Source organism: Cyanistes caeruleus, chromosome 4 (assembly GCF_971803275.1).
Source record: "Cyanistes caeruleus chromosome 4, bCyaCae1.hap1.1, whole genome shotgun sequence".
Taxonomy (NCBI): Eukaryota; Metazoa; Chordata; class Aves; order Passeriformes; family Paridae; genus Cyanistes; species Cyanistes caeruleus.
Window position 1 is genome coordinate 42,498,358 of NC_141704.1, and position 20,464 is coordinate 42,518,821.

Consider the following 20,464-nt stretch of genomic DNA (forward strand, 5'->3'; position numbering starts at 1 on the left):
TAAGGTTTAGACCGGATATTAGGAAACATTTCTACATCGGAAGAAATTTTTCACAAAATTTTAAATTCCAAGTAAATTCTGAATATTGTTCATACCTTCAGCATTCACAACTGAAAAAAACATAAGGATTTTGATTAGAAGATGGACCTACATTTAATACTCTGTATATAATGCAAATGAATATTGTTTGCTAAATTCCTTGATTCTGAAAGTTACAGGTATTCTACAAAAATACTATATAGTCATAACTTTGACACTAAGACAATTTTAAAATATTTTAACTTTCTGAGGATTCTTGGGTTGTATTGTAAGCTCTTTTAAAATAGGTAATTACCTTCCTTGGATTCACACACCAAAAACACTGCTATGGTGAAGTTTGGTTGGATATTTGCTCTTTGAGGAAAAGCTTCTAACTGAAAACCAAAACAAGGGAAAAGACCAGATCAGAAGTGAGCTTAACCTGAAACTGTAATGTGTAGGTAAGACTCTTTCCATTTCCCTAGAATGTCATTTGGCAAATGTGAAATTAAGCTATCTCAGACCTTTAGCAACTGAAAAACATACACAACATTATGAAACAAAGAAAAGCAACACACCCCCGTCCAAAAAGCAGGAATAGCTAGAAGCATCTCTATCTGTCAGTTTATATTAGGTATCTCTCCAAAGAGTGCAGTCCCCTAGAAAATGATGAACTTGATACAGAAATGGTTTTTTGACCTGTAGTATAAGAAATGTTAAGAACAGAAGATGAGTGTATGCCTTCTTTGCAGTTTGAATTATTATCTAATATATTTGGGCTGTTATTCCTACTCCACCAAAATCTAATTTGTACTGAAGATTTCAGATTTTCTCATCTGTAAATAGTTGCAGATTAATTACAGGCTGAGAAGCTTTTCATTATTCTTTAATTTCATTGTCTTTTAGCTTCAGTTCTATGGTAGTATTAATAAATTGTAAGCAGATCTTTGCAGAGAGTAGGAGAGCTATTGTATGGGATACAGGTTTCTTCTGGTGTGGTTTTAGTATTAGATATAAGGAAGATGTCATTAAAGTGGTGGGGGATCAGAAAAGTGTATTTTTTATTTCTCAGACTGGAACAGAGGAAGGGGTCTTGTTCTTCTTCCTGGCTTGGCATAAAAGTGTTTACCTAAACTGTGTTTTCTTCTTTGATAGATTAAATGTGCACTTCCATGTATTATATTTTTAATGTATAGTGACACACCACAGTTTAGTGGATATGGAGACCTGAAGAAAAGAAACAAATGGAAAGCAAAGACAGTTGGAGAACTGGTAACAACCATGTGTTTCTTAATGTAAACAATATTCAGCATATATGAACCACTGTTCTACAAAACCAGAGCATATATCTGAAATACCCTATGTAGTTTAAGAGAGAAGTTGACATCTACAGAACTCATTTTGTTATAAGCTCTTTAGGATATATGTCCAGGATAATTCTTCCAGTTTAATGCAGGAGTGCCATTGCAAGTCAATAAATAATCTCAATTGGAAAGAAAAAAAGGTAAAAAATACTTTTCCTTAGTTTAAATATGAAAAATAAGTACTATGAAGTAAGGGTTATTTATAATCACAAGCCAGTGTTGTAATCTGTTTTGCATTTATTTTAAAAATTAGAACTAATTTCAGATATTTAGATTTTAAAAAAAAACACTCTGAAATTTAAGCTTTTGTCTGGTGCCAGCTGGATTTGGATGCTTCCCAATTATCATTTTTATAGCAATGGCAAACATATTATTGAAACAATATTAAAGCATTTTTGAAGATATCACATTTGTGGTTGTCAGAAGGTAATATCAAATACCTGTCTACATTTCAGCTGAGCAACTCTACAAAAAAGATGGAAAGAAATAATTCACATCACCAATGCTTCTGCTGGTCCTGTGTGCATGAATGCACTTTTTAGGGTCTCTTTTTGTTCTAGATTAAGAAAAGCCCACTGGGTGGAGGCATGGAGCTAACTTTCATCAGGAGGCAGCAACCGTAGATTAATAAATGTAAGAAAAGGAAGGGATATTAGGAACAAAGCCCAGCAGCCCTGTTTAATGAAGGCTTGCTAGCTATTTGAAGTTGTGCACATCTTCCTTAAAACCTCCTGATTATAATTTAGAATTATGTCTGCATTAGAGAATTGATGGAAACCTTTTCTGAATTGCTCAGATGTATCCCTTACTTTTAATTTTATGAAGTTCTCTTAAAATTTTGGCTGTACCCTGCTAGTTACATAAACAATATTGTAACAGTTGCATATGTGTTTGTCCTTCCTGAGCTGCTTAGAAGGAGCCCTGAAGTCTTGCAGTATAGAATCTGCTTCAGTAATTTTTTGACTCTTCTGAGAGCTAATTGCCAGTTTATCAACACTTTTCTCTTAATAGGGGCACGAAAGCTGAGCAAGGCTAACTGTTCTACAAGCAATTGTCCACTGCACAACACCTTGTTTTCTACACATTATACTCTCATCCAATGCTAAGTAAGAGCCTTGGCCACAATTCCTCATTTCTCACTTGCTGCCTGGTAATAGTATCAGTGAATAACCCTACTTACAACAGCAAGCAATCACATTTCCACGGCTTCCCTGGGCTCAGCTTTCTCCTGCAGGTGCTGACAGCTGTGGCTGAGCATTGTGGTGGCCCCAGTACCACAGGCAGCTGAAATACTTTCAGCCATGTGAGCCCCTGCTTTAGGGGGCTAATCCAAAATGCCACATGGGATGTGCCTGCATCCTCCTGCAGTGATACTGCTGGAGGAGTTGCTTCAGGAGGGTCAGTGACCTTGCAGGCGCAACTGAAAGGGCCAAAAGCAGATTACTGACATCCATTACATACATACATAGGATTATTAATGTAACTCTGTGAGGTTCTGGGATTTGATAATCTTATCATCTATTTTTCCAGGCCTTGGACACAGTTTCAGTCCAGGACCTCTATCTGTCAGCTATCTGTAATGGTGGTGACATCTGTCATGGACTGTTCTTCTGTTGATGTATCTCAAAGCAACTTTGTATGAAGTCTTTTCTGCAGAACTGTGTAGGAAAAAAACCAAAGTGAAATGAGACCTAGTTAGAGTTTTGACAGATATCCACATAGTCAGTTCTAGTTAGTGGAGGCATAAGTACCACAAGGTCAGGCTTTGTAATTTTGTCTATAGATGCCTATTCTGTGTTCCTTGTTCCTAGGAAATGCTTGTAGAGAGTTCCCACAGGAATGGCAATTACTAAGTGGAGTCTTGGCAAATATTGACCCATCTGTGAGACAAGTCAGTGCCCCAAGGTCAAGCCATGGAGCTGCTGTGCTGCTCCAATATTGTTATACTCCCTATTGGGCTGGTTCACTTGGGCATCTTCAGCCAGGCATAAAGACATCCTGAAGTCAGGATAGATGCACCTTTAAAGAAAAAAAAAGCAAAAAAATTATTATTTAACATAAAAGAGATAGCTACAATAAGGTGTTAGTCTAAACAACAGTGTGCCCCCCCACCTCTGGTGTGAAAAACCTTGGCAGACAGTCTGGAATCATTCAAAGGAGGAAGGGTTGGGCACCACCAAATATCCTCACTGCTTCAGTGTGTCACCAGCAGCGTTAACACTGACAGCACTGCCAGTTTGACCCAGTACTTCATAATTCCTTCCAAACCAAACAGACCATCCCAGCTAACCTCTCTGCTGTCTTCCCATCAGGCCTTCTCACATTTGCATGCTGGTATTTTCTCTCTCCCCCAGACTTTTGTTTCTTCTGTCACTTTACAGACTGTCTCACAGCCCTTTAATGGCAGCTGGAGCCCAGGTTACTCTAGTGTGACATGAGACCCGAGTCTTGGATGACCAGTCCACTGAGCAGAGTGAGGGCAGACCTCAGGCGGGTTTACAGGAGGAAGGTTTCAGCCTATGCCGTGGCCCAAGGATAGGTGAGGAGGAGTTTCTTTCTCTGGAGAATTAAATGCATTCCAGTATTACTGATTCTGTTGCTTTTCACAATGCACTGTAAATACAAAAAAAATTGATCATGGAAGCAGTGTTTCCATCCAGTTCAGGAGTGGATCATATGACGTGGTGCCAGGTTCTTCTACCCCAGATCCAGGACTCCCATTTGTCCTTGCCCCTATTTTCCTGTTCCTCTGGCCTGCCTAGGTGTGAATCTTGCCCCTATTTTCCTGTTCCTCTGGCCTGCCTAGGTCTGAATCTATGTCCTGCCTCTGCCTTTGAGCATGGCCATTGGTATCCCTGGTTTTGTGCCCAGGTCACTAATAAATATGTGAGACAGGACAGACCCTTTTGTTATTCCACTTGTCACTGGCTCCAAGCAACCTGTGACCCTCTGAGTGCTGTCATTCAGTAAGTTCTTACCCATCTTGTAACTTGTTAAATAGTATTTTTTTAAAACAGTAAATACACAATGTGTATCTCAGTGTCCTTTTTCCCCAAGTAGCAAGTAGAAATATTGATTGAAAATTTAGGCAATTTATGATTTTTTCATCAGTTTTTTATTGAAAAGAATTGATAGGATTCCCTTTGTCCTAAACAGAGTTTAAATAAGTTTTATTTTCCTTACTCTCAGCTATAGAGTTCCCTTGTTATCCTTTAATTTTCTCTATCGATTTTCTACAATTTATTGATATTCATTTTGCTGTCCTTTGTTTCTGCTCTCTTGAAAATAAAAATTTTAATAACAGATTTTTTTATATTAAACTGTGCAAGTCTGTGATGTATATATGTAATAAAAATGAAAATGTAGAAGTACTAATTTATGTGCATAAATTCAGCTCATTTAGTATTATTCAAAAAATGGGCATCATAAAAGAGGCAGTGATACTCCACAGAAAAATAGCAATAGCTGTTACATTCGTAATTCTTAACAATCCTGTAGTACAAGAATATTTTCACAAGTATTTTATCCTGTTTTCTAAAATCTCTATTGTCTTGTATGTATAGCTTCTAAAGGGAAAAAGAGAAGCCTTTCCACTGAAGATTTTAAACCCAATGTTTTCAGCTGTACCAAGTATTCCAAAAGCCTTATATAATTATTTTGAAAATAACTTCATTCAGCTCAGTAATATTTGGGCTTATTGTTCACCCTGAGAGATGATGAGTTATCTCATAGAATTCTAAACTTCTGTAGCTCAGTTCCACTGACCATGTCTAGATTATATTTCAATTATCCTTGTTATGTGGAAATTACATACAGGGGAATAATACTTGGAAAAACTATTGACCCTAGCCTACACTTCAATGCAGGCATCTCTTCATTCTAGCAAATAATAAAATGTTATTACTAAATAAGGTGGTAAAATATCTAGACAGCTTCTTTATGTCTTTGGATACTTTTGTCTCGTAGATTTATGATGAACTAAGCCAATCCAAAAGTCTACAAGAGAAAGTATACTTGTGCATTTATGCAGATTTTATCCTTTTATCCTCAGTTATTCTCTTGAGACTAAATGTATAGTATATACAAGTTATGGCAACTTACAAATTTGATTTTTCTCACGAGTTTTATGGGTAAGTGGATGCTTTCCAAGTGAAATAATCACCAAGAATTTGTTTACATAATATGATTGACAAATACCTCAGTATAATTCACATACAGTGAAAAAAATCCTGGGGAAAAGCATAGCTGAAGGGATCACTTTGCTGGAGCTATAGCAGTATTCTAACAACAACAGTGTATGTACAACAAGGAATGTTTTATATAATGATAAGTGTTTGTTAAATGTTAGGTTTTGTTCCAGATGGCTTTTGGAAACACTGTCCTGTTAGACCATTGAATTTGAATTCTGCAAATGGAGATTTTTTTGATACCCGCTCAGGATAATTGTGCTGGGTAATAATTGTGGTTGGAACCTGTAGGCTAGAGCCACACCTGAGGAAATAAAGCAGCAATTCATGCAGAGCTGGAGTGAACCAGGGTGAGAAGGGCACACCCAGCCAGTCAGTGTAGTCTGTCATGTGAAGCTTCAAGAGGCATGTCAGTTAGAACAGGGGACAGGTAGTTGACATCTCAGCTCCTTTCTGTAAATAGCTCCCTGCTAAACATCTGCTAATATTAAGGTGTGAATGTAACAGGAATGATGCTGGCTTGGCACTACTCTCTCCTACGTGGTGCAGAGAATCCTTTTCTCTTTGAACAGTGTCCAGCAGAACCAGTGCACTAGTAGGCATCAGGAGCTAGTGGGGCAGATAAGTGACTCTGCTGTTTCATATCATTTATTCACCACTGTTTACACAGTGCTTCATGGAAATACAGTTTAGCCTGCACATTATTCACATCTTCTTGCAACTATGGTGCAATAGGATCTGATACAATATGTTTACATTCTGATTGTTCTATCAAAACATTTTTAATAGTGGAATGATTGATAAGTAGTAGGTAGTAATGATTCTTTTATTCTTCATTCTGTACCTTCATAAAAAGAATATGAATATTTTAGTACTATCTGTAACATTATCTGTTCCAGTCTTCAACACCTCTTCAAGTTTGACCTGCAGAGCGAGACCAATAAAAATACTGGTTTTATGTGTCCTTTCCCACACTCATATATGTGTACGTACATACAGATGTGTATATGTGATTAAAATGTCAAGATTTTACATACTCAGCATTGCTGCATACTTTCCACTGTCTGGTTTCCACCCTGGATCTGTAAAACAGTTTGTTTTAAGAGTGATCGGTTCAAGGGAAGTAATCACATTCTTTACACAAGGGCATAAAATACAGATTTAAAACAGACATTAAGAAACCATGGTACAGTTGGAGCCATACCACTGAAGTAAATTATATCCTTCCTTGCCATCTATTTTGAAGGTTGTTGTTATTTTTTCTTACAGTACTTGATGCTAATAATATCTAGATACTTTTCCTCTACACTGGTTGTATTATTTCAGTACCTGAAAATTGGAGTAAGATTTCTTCATTTGTATTTGTCAGAGCCTGCAACTGTTCTGCTGGAAGTCAGGAAAACTGATGTTCAAGTCTGAAGGTGCTACTTTTTTACACTCACCATCATATGAGGAACTTAGCCTGTCTCAGAGCAAAAGTAACTGTCAAATGAAGTCTAGCCCCCAGGGAACAGAAAATTAATAATCTTATGGGACATTTCTGGTAGCTCTCTGGAGAGAATAGAGTATATATTCCAAGTCCATACCTTGATTATGCTTCTTGTTTTGGGGTTTTACTGTCTTCAAAAATAAAAAAGAATGAACGTGAACATTTTTCTGCCACTTTTCTTATTAATAGCCCTTTGTCACAGAGCTTCACAACAGTATTTCCTCCAGAGAGCCTTAAAACAAAGCATCTCTTCCAGACTGAACAGCTTTCTTTCTGGTTACTCCTCATGTCAGCAAAGCTTGCTTTTTTGGCCTTTGTCTTTTTTCAATGTGGAAAAAATTAATGAAGCAGACACATTTGAAGCTGATCTCTATTACAATTTTAGCTTCGCAATTTACTGGTGTGCAGCCTGAGCCCTAAAAAAACCCAAAACTCACCAACCAAAAACAAATCAAAAAACAAAACACAGAAATACCCCAGCTCCCTGGATCCAATCTCCACTGCTGCATCTTCTGCCAGAGTTCCTCCTTGCTGTTACGTGAATCAAAGGAAGAGCCTGTAAGGCAAATTTCGATGTAGGATGAGGCCATTACTCATAACAGGTAAATCTCAAAAAAGTAAAAGTCATACTGGGTAGCAATGCCCTGTGGAGTTAGCATTTTGTTTATCACATTGTATGTTAACATACCATAGGAAGTATATTTCCCAGAAAATAAAGTAATAAGAAATAATTCCATTGTTTTTAAACTTACTAGAGCTATTCTAATGAGAAAACATCAGATATTTTTCAAGTTTGTTTCACTAAAAGAAAATTAAATTTCTGCCATATAACCATAGTAGTAGTAACAGTATTGGTAAAATTATCCAGATACTCTAATATTTAAAAAGGAGGCATGTATTTAAGTGTGATGACTAGTCATAAATAAAGCAACTTGTATTAAGTTCATTTTATTTAATTGACTCTTGAAGTACAATTTTGATCTTTTGAAGGCAATCAGATTTTCACCTTGCATTTTCAGCCTCTCTTTCTTTTGTTAACCTTTTTTGCTTCCATTCTAGTCTTTCATTTCTTGAAATGATGGAGTTCAAAGATCTGATTGTAACACTTGACAAATCTTGTGGACCAAAGCCCTATATTTGATGTGTCAGTAATTTTTAACCTGTAAAAGCAAGCTTGATAGACCTCCAATGAACATTTTTTATTTCTTTTTGCTAGTGTATGAAGATGGTAACACAAACAGTGCCTCAAGACCTGTCAGTCTCTGTAATAGGAAGCACACAGATTTTTACGAACTCAAAGTAAAATGTAGTTACTTCATGTTGAACTGCTGATTTCTGATTACACGCCTGCTTTTAAAATAGCTACAGCTAGAGACTTCTTCTCCTTGAAAATGCCATGTAACAATGCACAGTGAGTATTTCATCCTGTAACAAGCATAAGTCAACTTCCCTCTGGTGTCAAGAAACAAATGCATCACCTCAGATGTGCACCTAGGGTCATGTCTTTGAAAGGCAAAACTGTTTGGTAATGTGACAGTGGCTCAGGAAAACATTCTGTAGAACCTGCAGCTTTCATGAAGCACAGAGAGGGCATTTCAGGGCATTTCAGAAAGAATGCATATTCCAATAACTCCTAGTTTTGATGCCCTCAGTTCACTTTAAGGGGAGATGAATGAAACTTTCTTGTATCCTTTACAAAAGAAAATGAACAATCTTAACAGAAATCATATAATTCCAGATTTCCTTTGTGTATCCCAAACAACATTTTTTTGAGAGAAAGCCAAACTGTCATTTCAAAGCACTGTTAACAAATGTGAAGTCTGAATAAACATCTGTTTCTCCATGCAACCACTAGGTCAATAAAACATTTACAAAAGTCAGTTATAAAAACAAACTGCACACTTCTACAAAGGAAGCTCATACCTCATGTAGTTACTAATTTTACTACTTCATGGATTTAAAACCAGTGGATTTCATGCTAGTGTAAAATGAAGTGTAAGTTCAGTCAAAAATAATAATATGTCTAGGCTATTTATACCGTGTAATTAATCTGTTTTTACTGCCCATAATCTTACTACAGCATACAGATGAATTGTACTGGAGTATGAGATGTATGTGCCTAGCTGTGGACCACAAGAAATTTTCCAGGGATGGCATTGAACACTTTAGAAAAAAGCCCCCAAAACAGATTGCTGCATGACAATATATGGCCTTCAGGTTTCTTGAGAAATATTTTGTTAGCTCACTACATGTAGTTCATGGAACCTTATGAATGTGTGAGTCACAAGCTATAAAGCCTTCTTAAATGTTGGAAAATCCTATTTATGACTGAGGTATGGATGCTGAAGTCAAGCCAGAAACAGCTGAGCATTGAAAAACAGCAGCTACAAATCACATTCAGAAACAAGGGAAAATAAAGTTAGAGAAGTATATCAAATTTTTTTTACATCAGTTGACCAGAAGCCTTGCTGCCAGATGGATCCCTTTTAAATCAGCCTTTTCTTAATGTAGTGATTCCATAAAAGCAGAACTGGAGTCCTTTACCACATCAGAAAATAAGTCGGTAAATTAGGGATTGCTTGCAAGTAAACATAGTTTTGGGTTTTGTTTTTTTTTTTGGTGAAGGGTAAGGGTCAGTTCCCTCATGCATTCATTTGCTACTTCTTTACTTATCACTCTTCTGCCATTTACATGCAGCACTTCTCTTTACTAAATTTTTGGAGGTTTTTTGTTTGTTTTGTTGGTTTGGTTTGGTTCTGGTGATTTGGTCGTTGTTGAAAGACTTTGCTGTGTCACTATATGGTATTTGAGACACTTTGTCTGTGGTGAAGCTTTTGATTTCTTTTTCTCTTGTCTAGTTAAAACTTCTGGATTCCAAGAACCTCATATAGTGTCAGGAAACACAAGTTGTGGATGAATACAGATTTAACAGACCTGAACAGCTAATCTGGTTTTATGCTAAACTAGAAAATGCAGGCAACATTGCAAGAAACACTTTTACTGTTAACAACAGTGTCTGACTTTCAGCATTTCAAAAGTTATAATAAACCTAACTTCATGCCATAAAAAACTGCTCAGTAATGATATGCTAAGACTGTGAAGAAAATATTTTCCTACAAGATCTGATTCCATCAGGACCACTGCTCATGTGACCTTTTAAAACTCATGGAATAATTTGGAATCAAATCCTGAAACTAGATATTCATCTATTATAGTATTGTATTTTAAATGGGGATAGTAGCAAGAAATGCTTCTTCTTAAAGGATTTTCTGCTTACATTTCATGATTCTAATGTTCATGTTGGTTTATATTTCCTCTTGCCTTGCCTGCATGCGGAACATTAAGAGAACTAGTGAAAAATATGCACACCATATCCTTCCCTACACCAATACCCTTTCTAAAAGGATATTTTTCTAGTTATAGAGGCTGGTCATTGGTAAAGAAACCTTTTCATACTGTCTGTAATATATAAGAAGCAGGGTTTGTGCCTTCTTCAGAAAATTAATTTTCTATATGTGGATTTCTCAAACGTAATACATAAAAATAACCAAGTCTTTAATTATTAGCAGAACTTGGGATCTTGCTTAGTTGTATTTTCAAGAGGTATTTCCTAACATAATGAGAGTTTGTACATGGCTGAGATCAACAGTACATTCATCTGCTTACTGGGGAACTGCAGAGTTCTAGATGCTGTGCTTTACGGTGAAAATATAAAGGAAAACAATCACTCCTTCACCTTACAGGTATTTTTTTCTTAGCAAGGGTTCAAATTATGTCAGCGTTTCTCACAGAAAACCAAGAGAAGAAATACTGGTAACATAAGTCAGTGAGTTGGGAGTGGAGAAAGAGCCAATATAAGTCTCAGTAAGTGTTCTTCACAAGATATACCATGTACCCAAAGAGAGGCTTCACTTCAATTACTTTTTCCTTCACATTTCATCCACTGAATTATGAATTTCATACAAGAGACTTTAACAAAAAGTGTCTCTCCTCTCCAGAGAAAAAAGCAAACTGTCTCAAATAATGAGCTGCTGGATTTGTAGAATTGTCTCCATTGTTGTCATGGAAACCAAAGTTATAAAAAAATTGAATGAAAGAAGCTGATGATGCCTCCTGTAATTTTTCTGTAACTCCTGGAGTTGTTAACATTCCTTAACAGAGGTAATTATTTGTAAATACCTTGAAACAAATGATGGAACAATATGGAGTTTCATTGAAGAATATCTGAATATTTATGGGCATAGCTGCAGCATGCTAATGCTTGTTAATAGTCTATGGATGGATATTAAAAAGTCATAAGCCCAGTAAAGTTAGGCCAACTTTACCAGTAAAAGCAGCAGGAACAGAATTTGATCCAAGTGATCAGGAATTTTTGTTCTACATTCTTGGGAATTTCCACCTTTGGAAATTAATGTCATTCTAAAAGTTAATGATGGGTATTCTAGGACTATGATGCTCTTCAACTGTTATTTCTACAAGGTTAGTGTACAAGAATCTTAAAATAAACCGCAAAAACAAAAATGAAAAAAACCCCAAAAACCCAAAACAAAACAAAACAAAAAAAAGACACTGTCTCCTACAACAAGAATTACCTGAACAAAATCAAGCAAGTACTTTGTTTAAAAGAACTATCTTGTGGGATCAGTCCTGTAAAAGCCTCTGGGTCAATTGATCTAGCCAGTTTATATTTATGGTCTTCATTATATTTATTACTGGCTTCTGAGAAAAATCCTGAGCCCTCAAGGTTCATTAATATGGGCATGGTACTTCAGTAATCAACTAGATCAACTTCTATTAAGTTAATATCTTATATCATCAGGGAAGCAGCCAGATCAGAGTTGCTTTGCACCTGAAATGATGAGCATCAACTTAAATCCTAACTCTGGTTTATCTTTTCTTATTGATTTTTCAAGCAATTATTATGTTTTGTTGGCTACAGGAAACTTCATAAACAAATACTGAGCATCCCAGATCTGCTTCCCCTAAATCTTGCCTTTTAAAGTCTCCTCATTTAATCACATTGCTTTTCCAGAACCATCTCCTGGATTTTTATGGGTAAGTAAGAGCTTCAGATGCACGGTTTCTGTTTGTCTTCTCTATTAAGCATTCTGTCTTTATTGAAATAGATAAAACCCAGGAGATCAGATTTCAAAAGCCCATAAGGGCATTCCAGAAAACAAATAAAAATAACCTCACAGGTTCTTTTTCTAGCTGTTTTTGTAACCTAGATATAACCTTGAGGTTATATCTTCAATGATATAGCATCAAAATTTCAAGACACATGTAGCAAACAATGACATTTTCCAAGACATATCATTTTGTTTCATTGAAAGGAAACAAAAAAATCCTCTAGTCTTGCATATTAATGTGGGTTTTTTCATTATGAAGGCAAGGAAACAAGGTTTTGTTTTAACCTTATGAAGAATGAAGACTGAGAAGTTTAAGAATTAGTTTATATCCTTTATGCAATTTGCATTTCTCAGACGATTTATGAAGGCAGCAAATTTTAAAAGATATTCTTTCACATTGGTCAATCTGTTTATCCACAAACCAAAATGTGTTTGATATATGACCAGTTATAGCTCCTTTTTACAGGAGAGTAATACCACCAATACTGATCAAAAGTTGGATGGCATGGAAATCATATATTTTTTAGGGATAAAAGGAGCAAGGGTTTTTTAAACACTAACATGTTTGTTAGGACAATTTTATGCACAGCATTAAAATATAATTTCCAAAAAGCTAGGCTGCCTCTACTCTCCTGTGTGTCTTCTTTCATTGACATAACTGTTTCCACTATTCTAGAATGAAATTAAATTAAACATATATGCATAAATATATTTTGTCAATCTCAGCATATCTCAGATATGATAAGGAAGCTACATTTAACCACTGGAACATTTTACAAAAGCTTTTTCTCCAACACTGGAAGTTTCCAGGAGGAATTCTCACAGAATTCTTAGCTCCTTATGTATATCTATCTTATATATATCTATTTTTCAATACCTGTGATTCTGATTAATTGCTAATTAACATTTTGAAATCAAGGTTGAGTTTTTTCTAAAATATATGCTCTCCCCCTGGTAGTAGTATGAGATCTGAAGGAATAAATAATTAAATCCTGTGGACTGTGGGTGCCATTCTGAAAATTGGAGGGCATTAATCTCATCCAACTTTGAATTTCTTAATTTTAGGCACCTTGTTTAAGTTAATTGTTTAGGAATGGTCTATATCCTGTAAAGAAAATCAGCCATGCTAGAGATGGAGTCATCCTGCTTTAAGACAGGTGTCTAAGGCAGGAGAGACAGTGTGGTCATAGCTCGATGAGAAACAATAAACAGATGATGCCTAATTTTCTATTAGCAGAACGAAGGACAATAAAACTAATTTTGTGATGAAGTGCTCATCACCATACTTTTTCAACACCATGAAATTCAGATTCTTGACAGTCTCTTTCTGTTCTGTACCCCAGCACTAGAATCAGTACTTTACTGAGCTCCATAGCCCCTGTCCACTGGTGCTGCTCCCAGCTCCACCTTTGTGGTGGCGTGTGGGGCCACACCTGCCTCTGCCTGGTGGCAAGACAGAAACTCACTAGAGGCAGTGGGATAGCAAAAATGCTGCACAGAGGGGTAGGATAGCAAAAATTCATCTTCTAAGCAGATAATTGTAGCCCTGAAGAGGAGAGGAGAAATTATGGAAAGGCCAAGAGAAATCCTGAAGGACAAAAAGGCTGAAGGGAAGTAAAGAAACAGGAAAAGGACAGGTGTAGCAGAAGAAACAATATGTGAGACTTACTTGTGTATGTACAAAACCAAGGTGATATATAAAGAACCACAAAGGAAGAGACTGTTGAACAAATGAAGAAGCATAATTCAGATTTGATGATGGACTTGAGTCATCTTTGAACATCCTGGCTCATGAATAGTTAAACTGAATATCTTGAATAACCTATAGAGTGACATTTGTTTCCATAAATTATTCACTGAATACCTACAAATAACAAACTCATTTGTTGTAGCCGGCTTTCAAGCAAAAAAGTGTGAATTTTTCAATACATTATTCAAACAGCTGGAGTTCAGATATGTTTTTATGTATGCCAGCCACAAAAACACTTGAGGTGTTATTAGATGGCAAGTGTGATAAACTGGGCATTTCCTTTGCATCAAATGCTATTGATTGTGAGCTCAGAGAGCCATTGTCTCCTGGAAACATGGAGTATTTGAGTTTCTGCCAGTTTCTTGTTGCTGAGCAACAGCATTTGTCCCTTCCAGTTTCTTGCCTGTATACAGCTTGTACATATGGATTAAATGGAATGTGGAACAAAAACTATCTTAACTATTTAGTGACTTTATAAAATATCTCCCCCGTTTAAAAAGACCTGCCAAGCAGTAAATTGTCGTGGTTTTGCTGCGCAGTTTGGGTTAGAGAGAGGCCCCGGGGAGCAGCCCGAGCAGCTCCAGGGAGTGGGAGCCTGGGGACCCTGTGGCAGATGGCCAGGTTCAGGGCTGGGGCTCAGCCCCACGCCCGGGAAGGAGCGGGACAGGCCGAGGGGCTCCGCCAGGCACAGCTGTGGGCACGAGCCGAGGTGATGGGCATGGGGCTGAGCCCTGGCAGAAGGGTCCAAGGGTCAGCCACAGCATCAGGCCCACACAGGCAAGGCCACGGGGGTGACAGCAGGCTGAGCCAGGCTGGAGCTGGGCCCACAGGGCTGGGCCGGGCTGGAGGGGGTACGGAATCACTGTGGGATGGAATGATGGCCCTGTGGGGGCTGCCGTGGGGTCCTGGGACTATGGCAGCGTGGGGAAGCTGATATGGGGTCTCAGGCTATGGACATGTCAGACTCCTGGAGCCCCAGGAGTCATGAGGCCCTGGGGCCTGACATGAGGCCCTTCACCATGGACAGGTTAGGGAAGCCCTGGGCCCCCCAGGGTTGGCTAATATCTCTAGTCAGAGTCACACATTCCCACTGCTGTGTCTAGATTATTTTATAATGCATAATTTCTGGAAAAAAACTAAAGGCCTTTCACTACATTTTATGCAATGTCTATTTTTAAAAAAAATTCATTATAATTGTGCAAACAAAAAAATAAAAGAGTATTCATTAGCAAAGAGAATTTTCTCCAAAGCTTGGACTGTCAGCAGCATCTCACCATCATGGAAAATGAGAGTATCTTTGTGAGATCCAAAGATAGGTAAAAGTGGGATTCACATAACAGTGCTAAAGATTATTTTGACCTTTTCATCAGTCACTTTGAAATGTCAGATATTTTCAACTGACTCCACAGAACACCTTTAGCTCCATTAAACACCTGTTTTCTATCTGATATTTTAAATTTTAATAATGAGTTCAAATAGCTGCATGTTAATTAACACAAATAAAAGTGATTTCTATTGCATTTCCAAATACAAAATGTATAGGTAAGTTCAAATTAATTTCTTTTAAAGTATGAAGTCATCACTGAACTCGATTTCCAAATGTGTAAGCTCCTATGAGGTCAACGGTACTCAATTAGACCCTTTTTTGGACCCAATGATAAAGACTGATAGCAAATGTTAAGTGTGGTAAGAAACAGTAGCAGAGGATTGAGTTACTCATATCTGAAGGTGCCTTGGTCCAACTCTAACTCTTTTCTTTTTTCTAGCAGTTCTAACTGAAGCTTTAGCTCCTGTCAGCAATGCCACTTTTGCCTGCCAGCTGGAAAAGTAACCAGTAGTAGAGCAGGTGGAGATTTTTCTAGAGGTTATCTGATTTGATAACTAGAGGGAAACATTGGCTTAAACTGAAGTTCTGAAGAGCTATTACAGATTTTCACTCAGAGGTAAGTGCTGGCCATCACTTTCTCTCTACACTCAGGGCTGTCTACATCAGTACCAAACTGGAGTTTGCTGTCTTCTTCAAGAACAGTATAATGTGTACAGGAGATGTAATGTTACAGGATGACTGTCACAGTAAGTTAGGTAAGAGAAGTTTAGTGAGCTGCAAAGTTTTCTATGAAAATGCCTTTTCAGGATCAGAACAAGAAATTGCAAAGGATATGTGAAAACCCATGTTTAAACAAATGAAGAATACTTGCTTTTTAATTTCAGGAAACCTGCAAGTCTTCTGTTCTTCCATACTGCCTCACTGAGTAAATGAAAAAAGATATGAAGGAGTTTTTCATATGCAGTTAATGCCTGAAAATTATTTCTATATAAAAGGTCACAGAAACTTAAAACAAATAATTATTCATTATATGCATCTGGATTGCTCAGCCTCTCTCGACACAAATATATTTTATTTGGATATATCAGAGAACCCCAAATATTTGAACTATTTCAGACTTTCATGGTTATTGTAAAACTTCCTTCCCCCTCTTCTAGCCCAGAGCCAAGATTAGCCAAGATTAATCTCTGCATCTCTTATCATTTTCTCTGAGACGAAGAAAGCACAACTAGAGTATCTTCTCAATAAAGCCGGTAATTGAAGGTTGAGAGTCTAAGAATGTTGTAAAACAGATCAGGAAATTAAGCTTTGTTTTTTATTTTATTTGATGATGTATTCAATCATGAATTTACCTATTGTGTTAGATAAAGGTTTCAAAGAGTTGAATTTGGATTTACCACAAAAAATTAATGGGATATACATCTTTCCTCCAGTCCCTCATAGTAATTTTTTTTTTATTAAATTGCATAAATATCCTGTTCATATGGCCTAGAATTTCCTCTAAAGCACCACAGGATCTGCATTAAAGGTGGTATTTTAACTTGTGAGGGCATCACCAATTATTCAAGGAGAGCTGCAGTGCCACTTACCTGACACAGTCCACACTTGGAACCAAAGTCATTTTAGTTTGCCTCAGCTGAGTATGAGATGTTCTAAGCTCTGTATTCAGAAAGGCATCCATTTAATGGTCTTATGAAACAAATATTCAGATGTCTTTGCAAAGCCAACTGTTTTGTGGCAGTATAAATGGGAGTAATGATCAGTGCTGAATATTTTGGTACAGAGCAGGCATAATTTTACTTAGGTTTTGGAGACAATATAATAAAATTCTCTTCATAAACAGAGAAGACTCCAAGTTTGAAAATCCTGAAGCTGTATTACTCCAATTGCAGCTGTAGGAAGTCTATTTTGCAACTGTACTTCTGCTGAAAGGCTATCTAAATTCCAGCCCCAAAATTTATTCATTGCCAGTTTGTTTCTACTTGTTTTTATGCCAACATTATCCCTTACATTAAATAGTTCTTATTCCTCTCCCTTGTTTATCCCCAAAGTGTTTGTAGAGAGTGACTATATCTCTCTCAGCTTTTGTTTTGCTAGGCTAAACAAGGCAAGCTCTGTTGACAGATGGTTGGCCAGAACCCAGCCAGGCGAAGCTAACACACCAGCTTTGGAAAGCCAGGAGCAATCACTCTTTGGAGGTTACCTCCAGACTCTAATGCAGCACATCAGAGATCTGAGAGCAGATAAACTTTCTCTTAGGCTGTCACTTCTTTCCATTCCCCAATTACTAATACTCCATGAACTAATTGCCTTTTAAAAATAATTTTCAGTAAGAAGCTCAAATCTTTTTATAGACATGGGAATTTTAATTGTAGCCTGAGTTGACATAACTGGACTGCTTTTGATCTCATTAATTTGTACAGTAAAAGAAATGAAAGATGATGAGTCTGAAGACAGAACAATAAAAAGCCACCATGGATTTGAGATATGGCAAAGTCCTTGCAATCAGTGTTCTTGCTTCCTTTATTCAAAATAAGTTTTCCTATATATACCTGTGTGGCAGTCATACTGATGCCTGCTGTGTGTACACATTTTCCCCTGATCCTGAAAAAGAGCTCTCCGAATGCTTGTGGAAAACCTTAAATGTTAAAATTATTGATAAATCCTGGGTATTTCCCCCTCTCATTGCTTCAATATGGAGCTGGCAAAAGCAGTTATGTTTCTTCTTTCAAGCCACAAATGTCGTGGATAAAATTCAAACTAAGGTACCTATGTTCTGCCAATACAGGAGAGAAATTGCTTCTTTTAGATTTATTCTTCTTCTCCATGTTCAAAATATTGTGCAGTCATGAAGTGGCTTCTTACCAACAGTGCTGGCTGCATGTCAACATGGATGAGGTAATCCCTACATATAGTGCTCAATCTTAGGAACTGGCTAATCTCCAAACTGTAAAAATGACTAGGTTGGGCTGCTGAAATAGGCTTTGAAATCTTGTTCCTGTAAATCTAATACAGGAAAAATATGAACTATGCCACCTATGGATAGTTTTAAGATTAAAAATCTGTGCAGGAATTTTCCCATCTACATTAATTGCTTTTAAAGAAGACAAACCAAAAAGCAATATTTATCAACACAAATGATCCATAATTGGCTGTTTCCCTCCTCCCCTGCTGTCAGTTCCTGCCATACTCCCATTTCCTCTCCTCTCCTCTCCTCTCCTCTCCTCTCCTCTCCTCTCCTCTCCTCTCCTCTCCTCTCCTCTCCTCTCCTCTCCTCTCCTCTCCTCTCCTCTCCTCTCCTCTCCTCTCCTCTCCTCTCCTCTCCTCTCCTCTCCTCTCCTCTCCTCTCCTCTCCTCTCCTCTCCTCTCCTCTCCTCTCCTCTCCTCTCCTCTCCTCTCCTCTCCTCTCCTCTCCTCTCCTCTCCTCTCCTCTCCTCTCCTCTCCTCTCCTCTCCTCTCCTCATGCAATACATTCATTTCAATGTGTTTGCTCAAAATCTTTAGTGCATTTAGTGCCTTAGTGATTGTAGGGGTAGGGACTAGATAAAGAGTACTGCAGGAAAGGCAGCTGCTACCAGTGGAAAGGGAGAGAGGAAAGGGAAAAAATAGGATAGGAGAAAAGGAAGACAAAATATCCCCATCAAACAACATTCCATCAGTGTCTCCAGAGCAGTGATACTGATGGCCTGAAGTGAGTGCCACAAGAAACTGGGACTTGACAGATGTACCAAAAAAAGATCCATTAAATATAAGAGCAGTGCTGAAATACCTGTGTACTCATTGTCATGGACAGCAAGGGATCCAAAATGATTCCTTACATACAGGTATTCACATTGCCACAATACACTTACTATTTCTTCTTTAGTGCTTCTCTTTGCCTGACTGGATTTCCATATGCTGTGCTCCACCTTACTGCCATATGGTATAATGAACTGTAATAGCTTCTACATAAAGTTGTAATCAAAGCATTCTTTAACAGCTGAAGGATCACATTGCAGCCTTTTCGTTGGAAGTAGTCCTTTCAGTTTCTGGATGATCGTCTCATATGATTTTAATTCCATTTACCTTGGTAGAAAGCATGCTGTTTTCTTTCCATTTATATTTTGAGTGGTTCCTTGAAAATATTTAGCTCTCAAAAGTATTCTTCTTCTTTGATTTTTTTTCTTGGCTGTTTCTTGGCTGCTGGTGGCTGTGTTACAGTTATTAGAAATGTTTAATATTTGTATATTTGTTCTTCACAATAAAAAGATTAGCAATTTACTAAAATATTTCAGTGTTTAATGTTCTCCAGTGAAGAATTTTTATGATTTTAGTGACTGATTCTTGATTATTAGCTTTTACACAAACTTTTTTTTTTCTTTTTTTAAATTAATGAAACTCCAGGAAAATAATGAATAAATGACTGATGAAATGGGAAAACCTATTTGGTTTTTTTTTGGTTTTTTTGGAAGGAGGGAGGGTGAGGGGACTGTTGCATTTTTCTTTCTTTAAAACTTGCTCACAGCTCTGTACACTTTTAGTACACATTTTATCATGTGTGTATGTGTTAGCTCTATTTCTTGAACAGGTAACAGCCAGAGGCAGAATACTTTCCAGGGGCTACCTAAAGGGGATTTCAACCTGTTTAATAGTGGGTTAGGTGTTTCTTTATGCAAGAATACAAAGTCATATTCTGTTTTGATAGTTAAAAGCCTATGTATACATTCATTACTGTATTAATTCAAGCAGCAGATATCGCAGAAAAACAATTAGCTCCCAGTGTCACATGCAAGCTTATGTTACCACTTTAATATCTGTAGGTAACTGAAAGGTTTAAAATTCTGAAATGGTTGTTGTAAATGCCAAACCCAAACTAATGATTTTCTTGTCTACAATGAGTTTTCAGCACATGGACAGGAGTGTTTATTGGATTTCAAAAACAATTACAAACAAATCTGTCTTTTAATAGCAAGCACTCTGAAATCAGAACTCCTTTTGCTCCAATAAATGTGTGTATACCACAAAAACTCCCTTGAGGAGACTGGATTTAAGCAACTGGTGCACAGGAGACAGGGACTGAGTTCTGAGGAGTAGATCTATACTTAATGTTCAAGAAATGAGACACCAGCTGTATTTAAGGAAGTTAAAAGGGTAACTTCCACTATTGTAACTGTGTTGAGGGCTGCTCAATATGAAAAAAACCAAACAAGTCCGTAAAGTA

At 37.2% G+C, this 20,464-nt stretch overlaps 2 long non-coding RNA genes across 6 annotated transcripts; one reads left to right on the plus strand and one right to left on the minus strand.

Annotated features, from left to right (window-relative positions):
- LOC111933329 (uncharacterized) lies at positions 1-14,562 on the minus strand. 5 transcript variants are annotated; one of them, XR_002866645.2, is made up of 8 exons: positions 14,440-14,562; positions 13,857-13,907; positions 7,534-7,614; positions 6,899-7,031; positions 6,607-6,651; positions 3,673-3,995; positions 2,563-3,401; positions 1-1,245 (listed from the first exon to the last, which is right to left on the minus strand). It is a non-coding gene; the product is annotated as an uncharacterized LOC111933329 (long non-coding RNA). The 5 variants fall into 5 exon arrangements; XR_002866647.2 differs by lacking the exon at positions 1-1,245 and having other exon boundaries at positions 1,275-3,401; XR_015286504.1 differs by lacking the exon at positions 1-1,245 and having other exon boundaries at positions 1,275-3,401; positions 3,673-3,941; positions 14,440-14,534.
- On the plus strand, positions 14,492-19,530 carry LOC147653600 (uncharacterized). The gene is made up of 3 exons (XR_015286506.1): positions 14,492-14,714; positions 15,916-16,019; positions 16,149-19,530. It is a non-coding gene; the product is annotated as an uncharacterized LOC147653600 (long non-coding RNA).
- Positions 19,531-20,464: the final 934 nt, after the last annotated feature.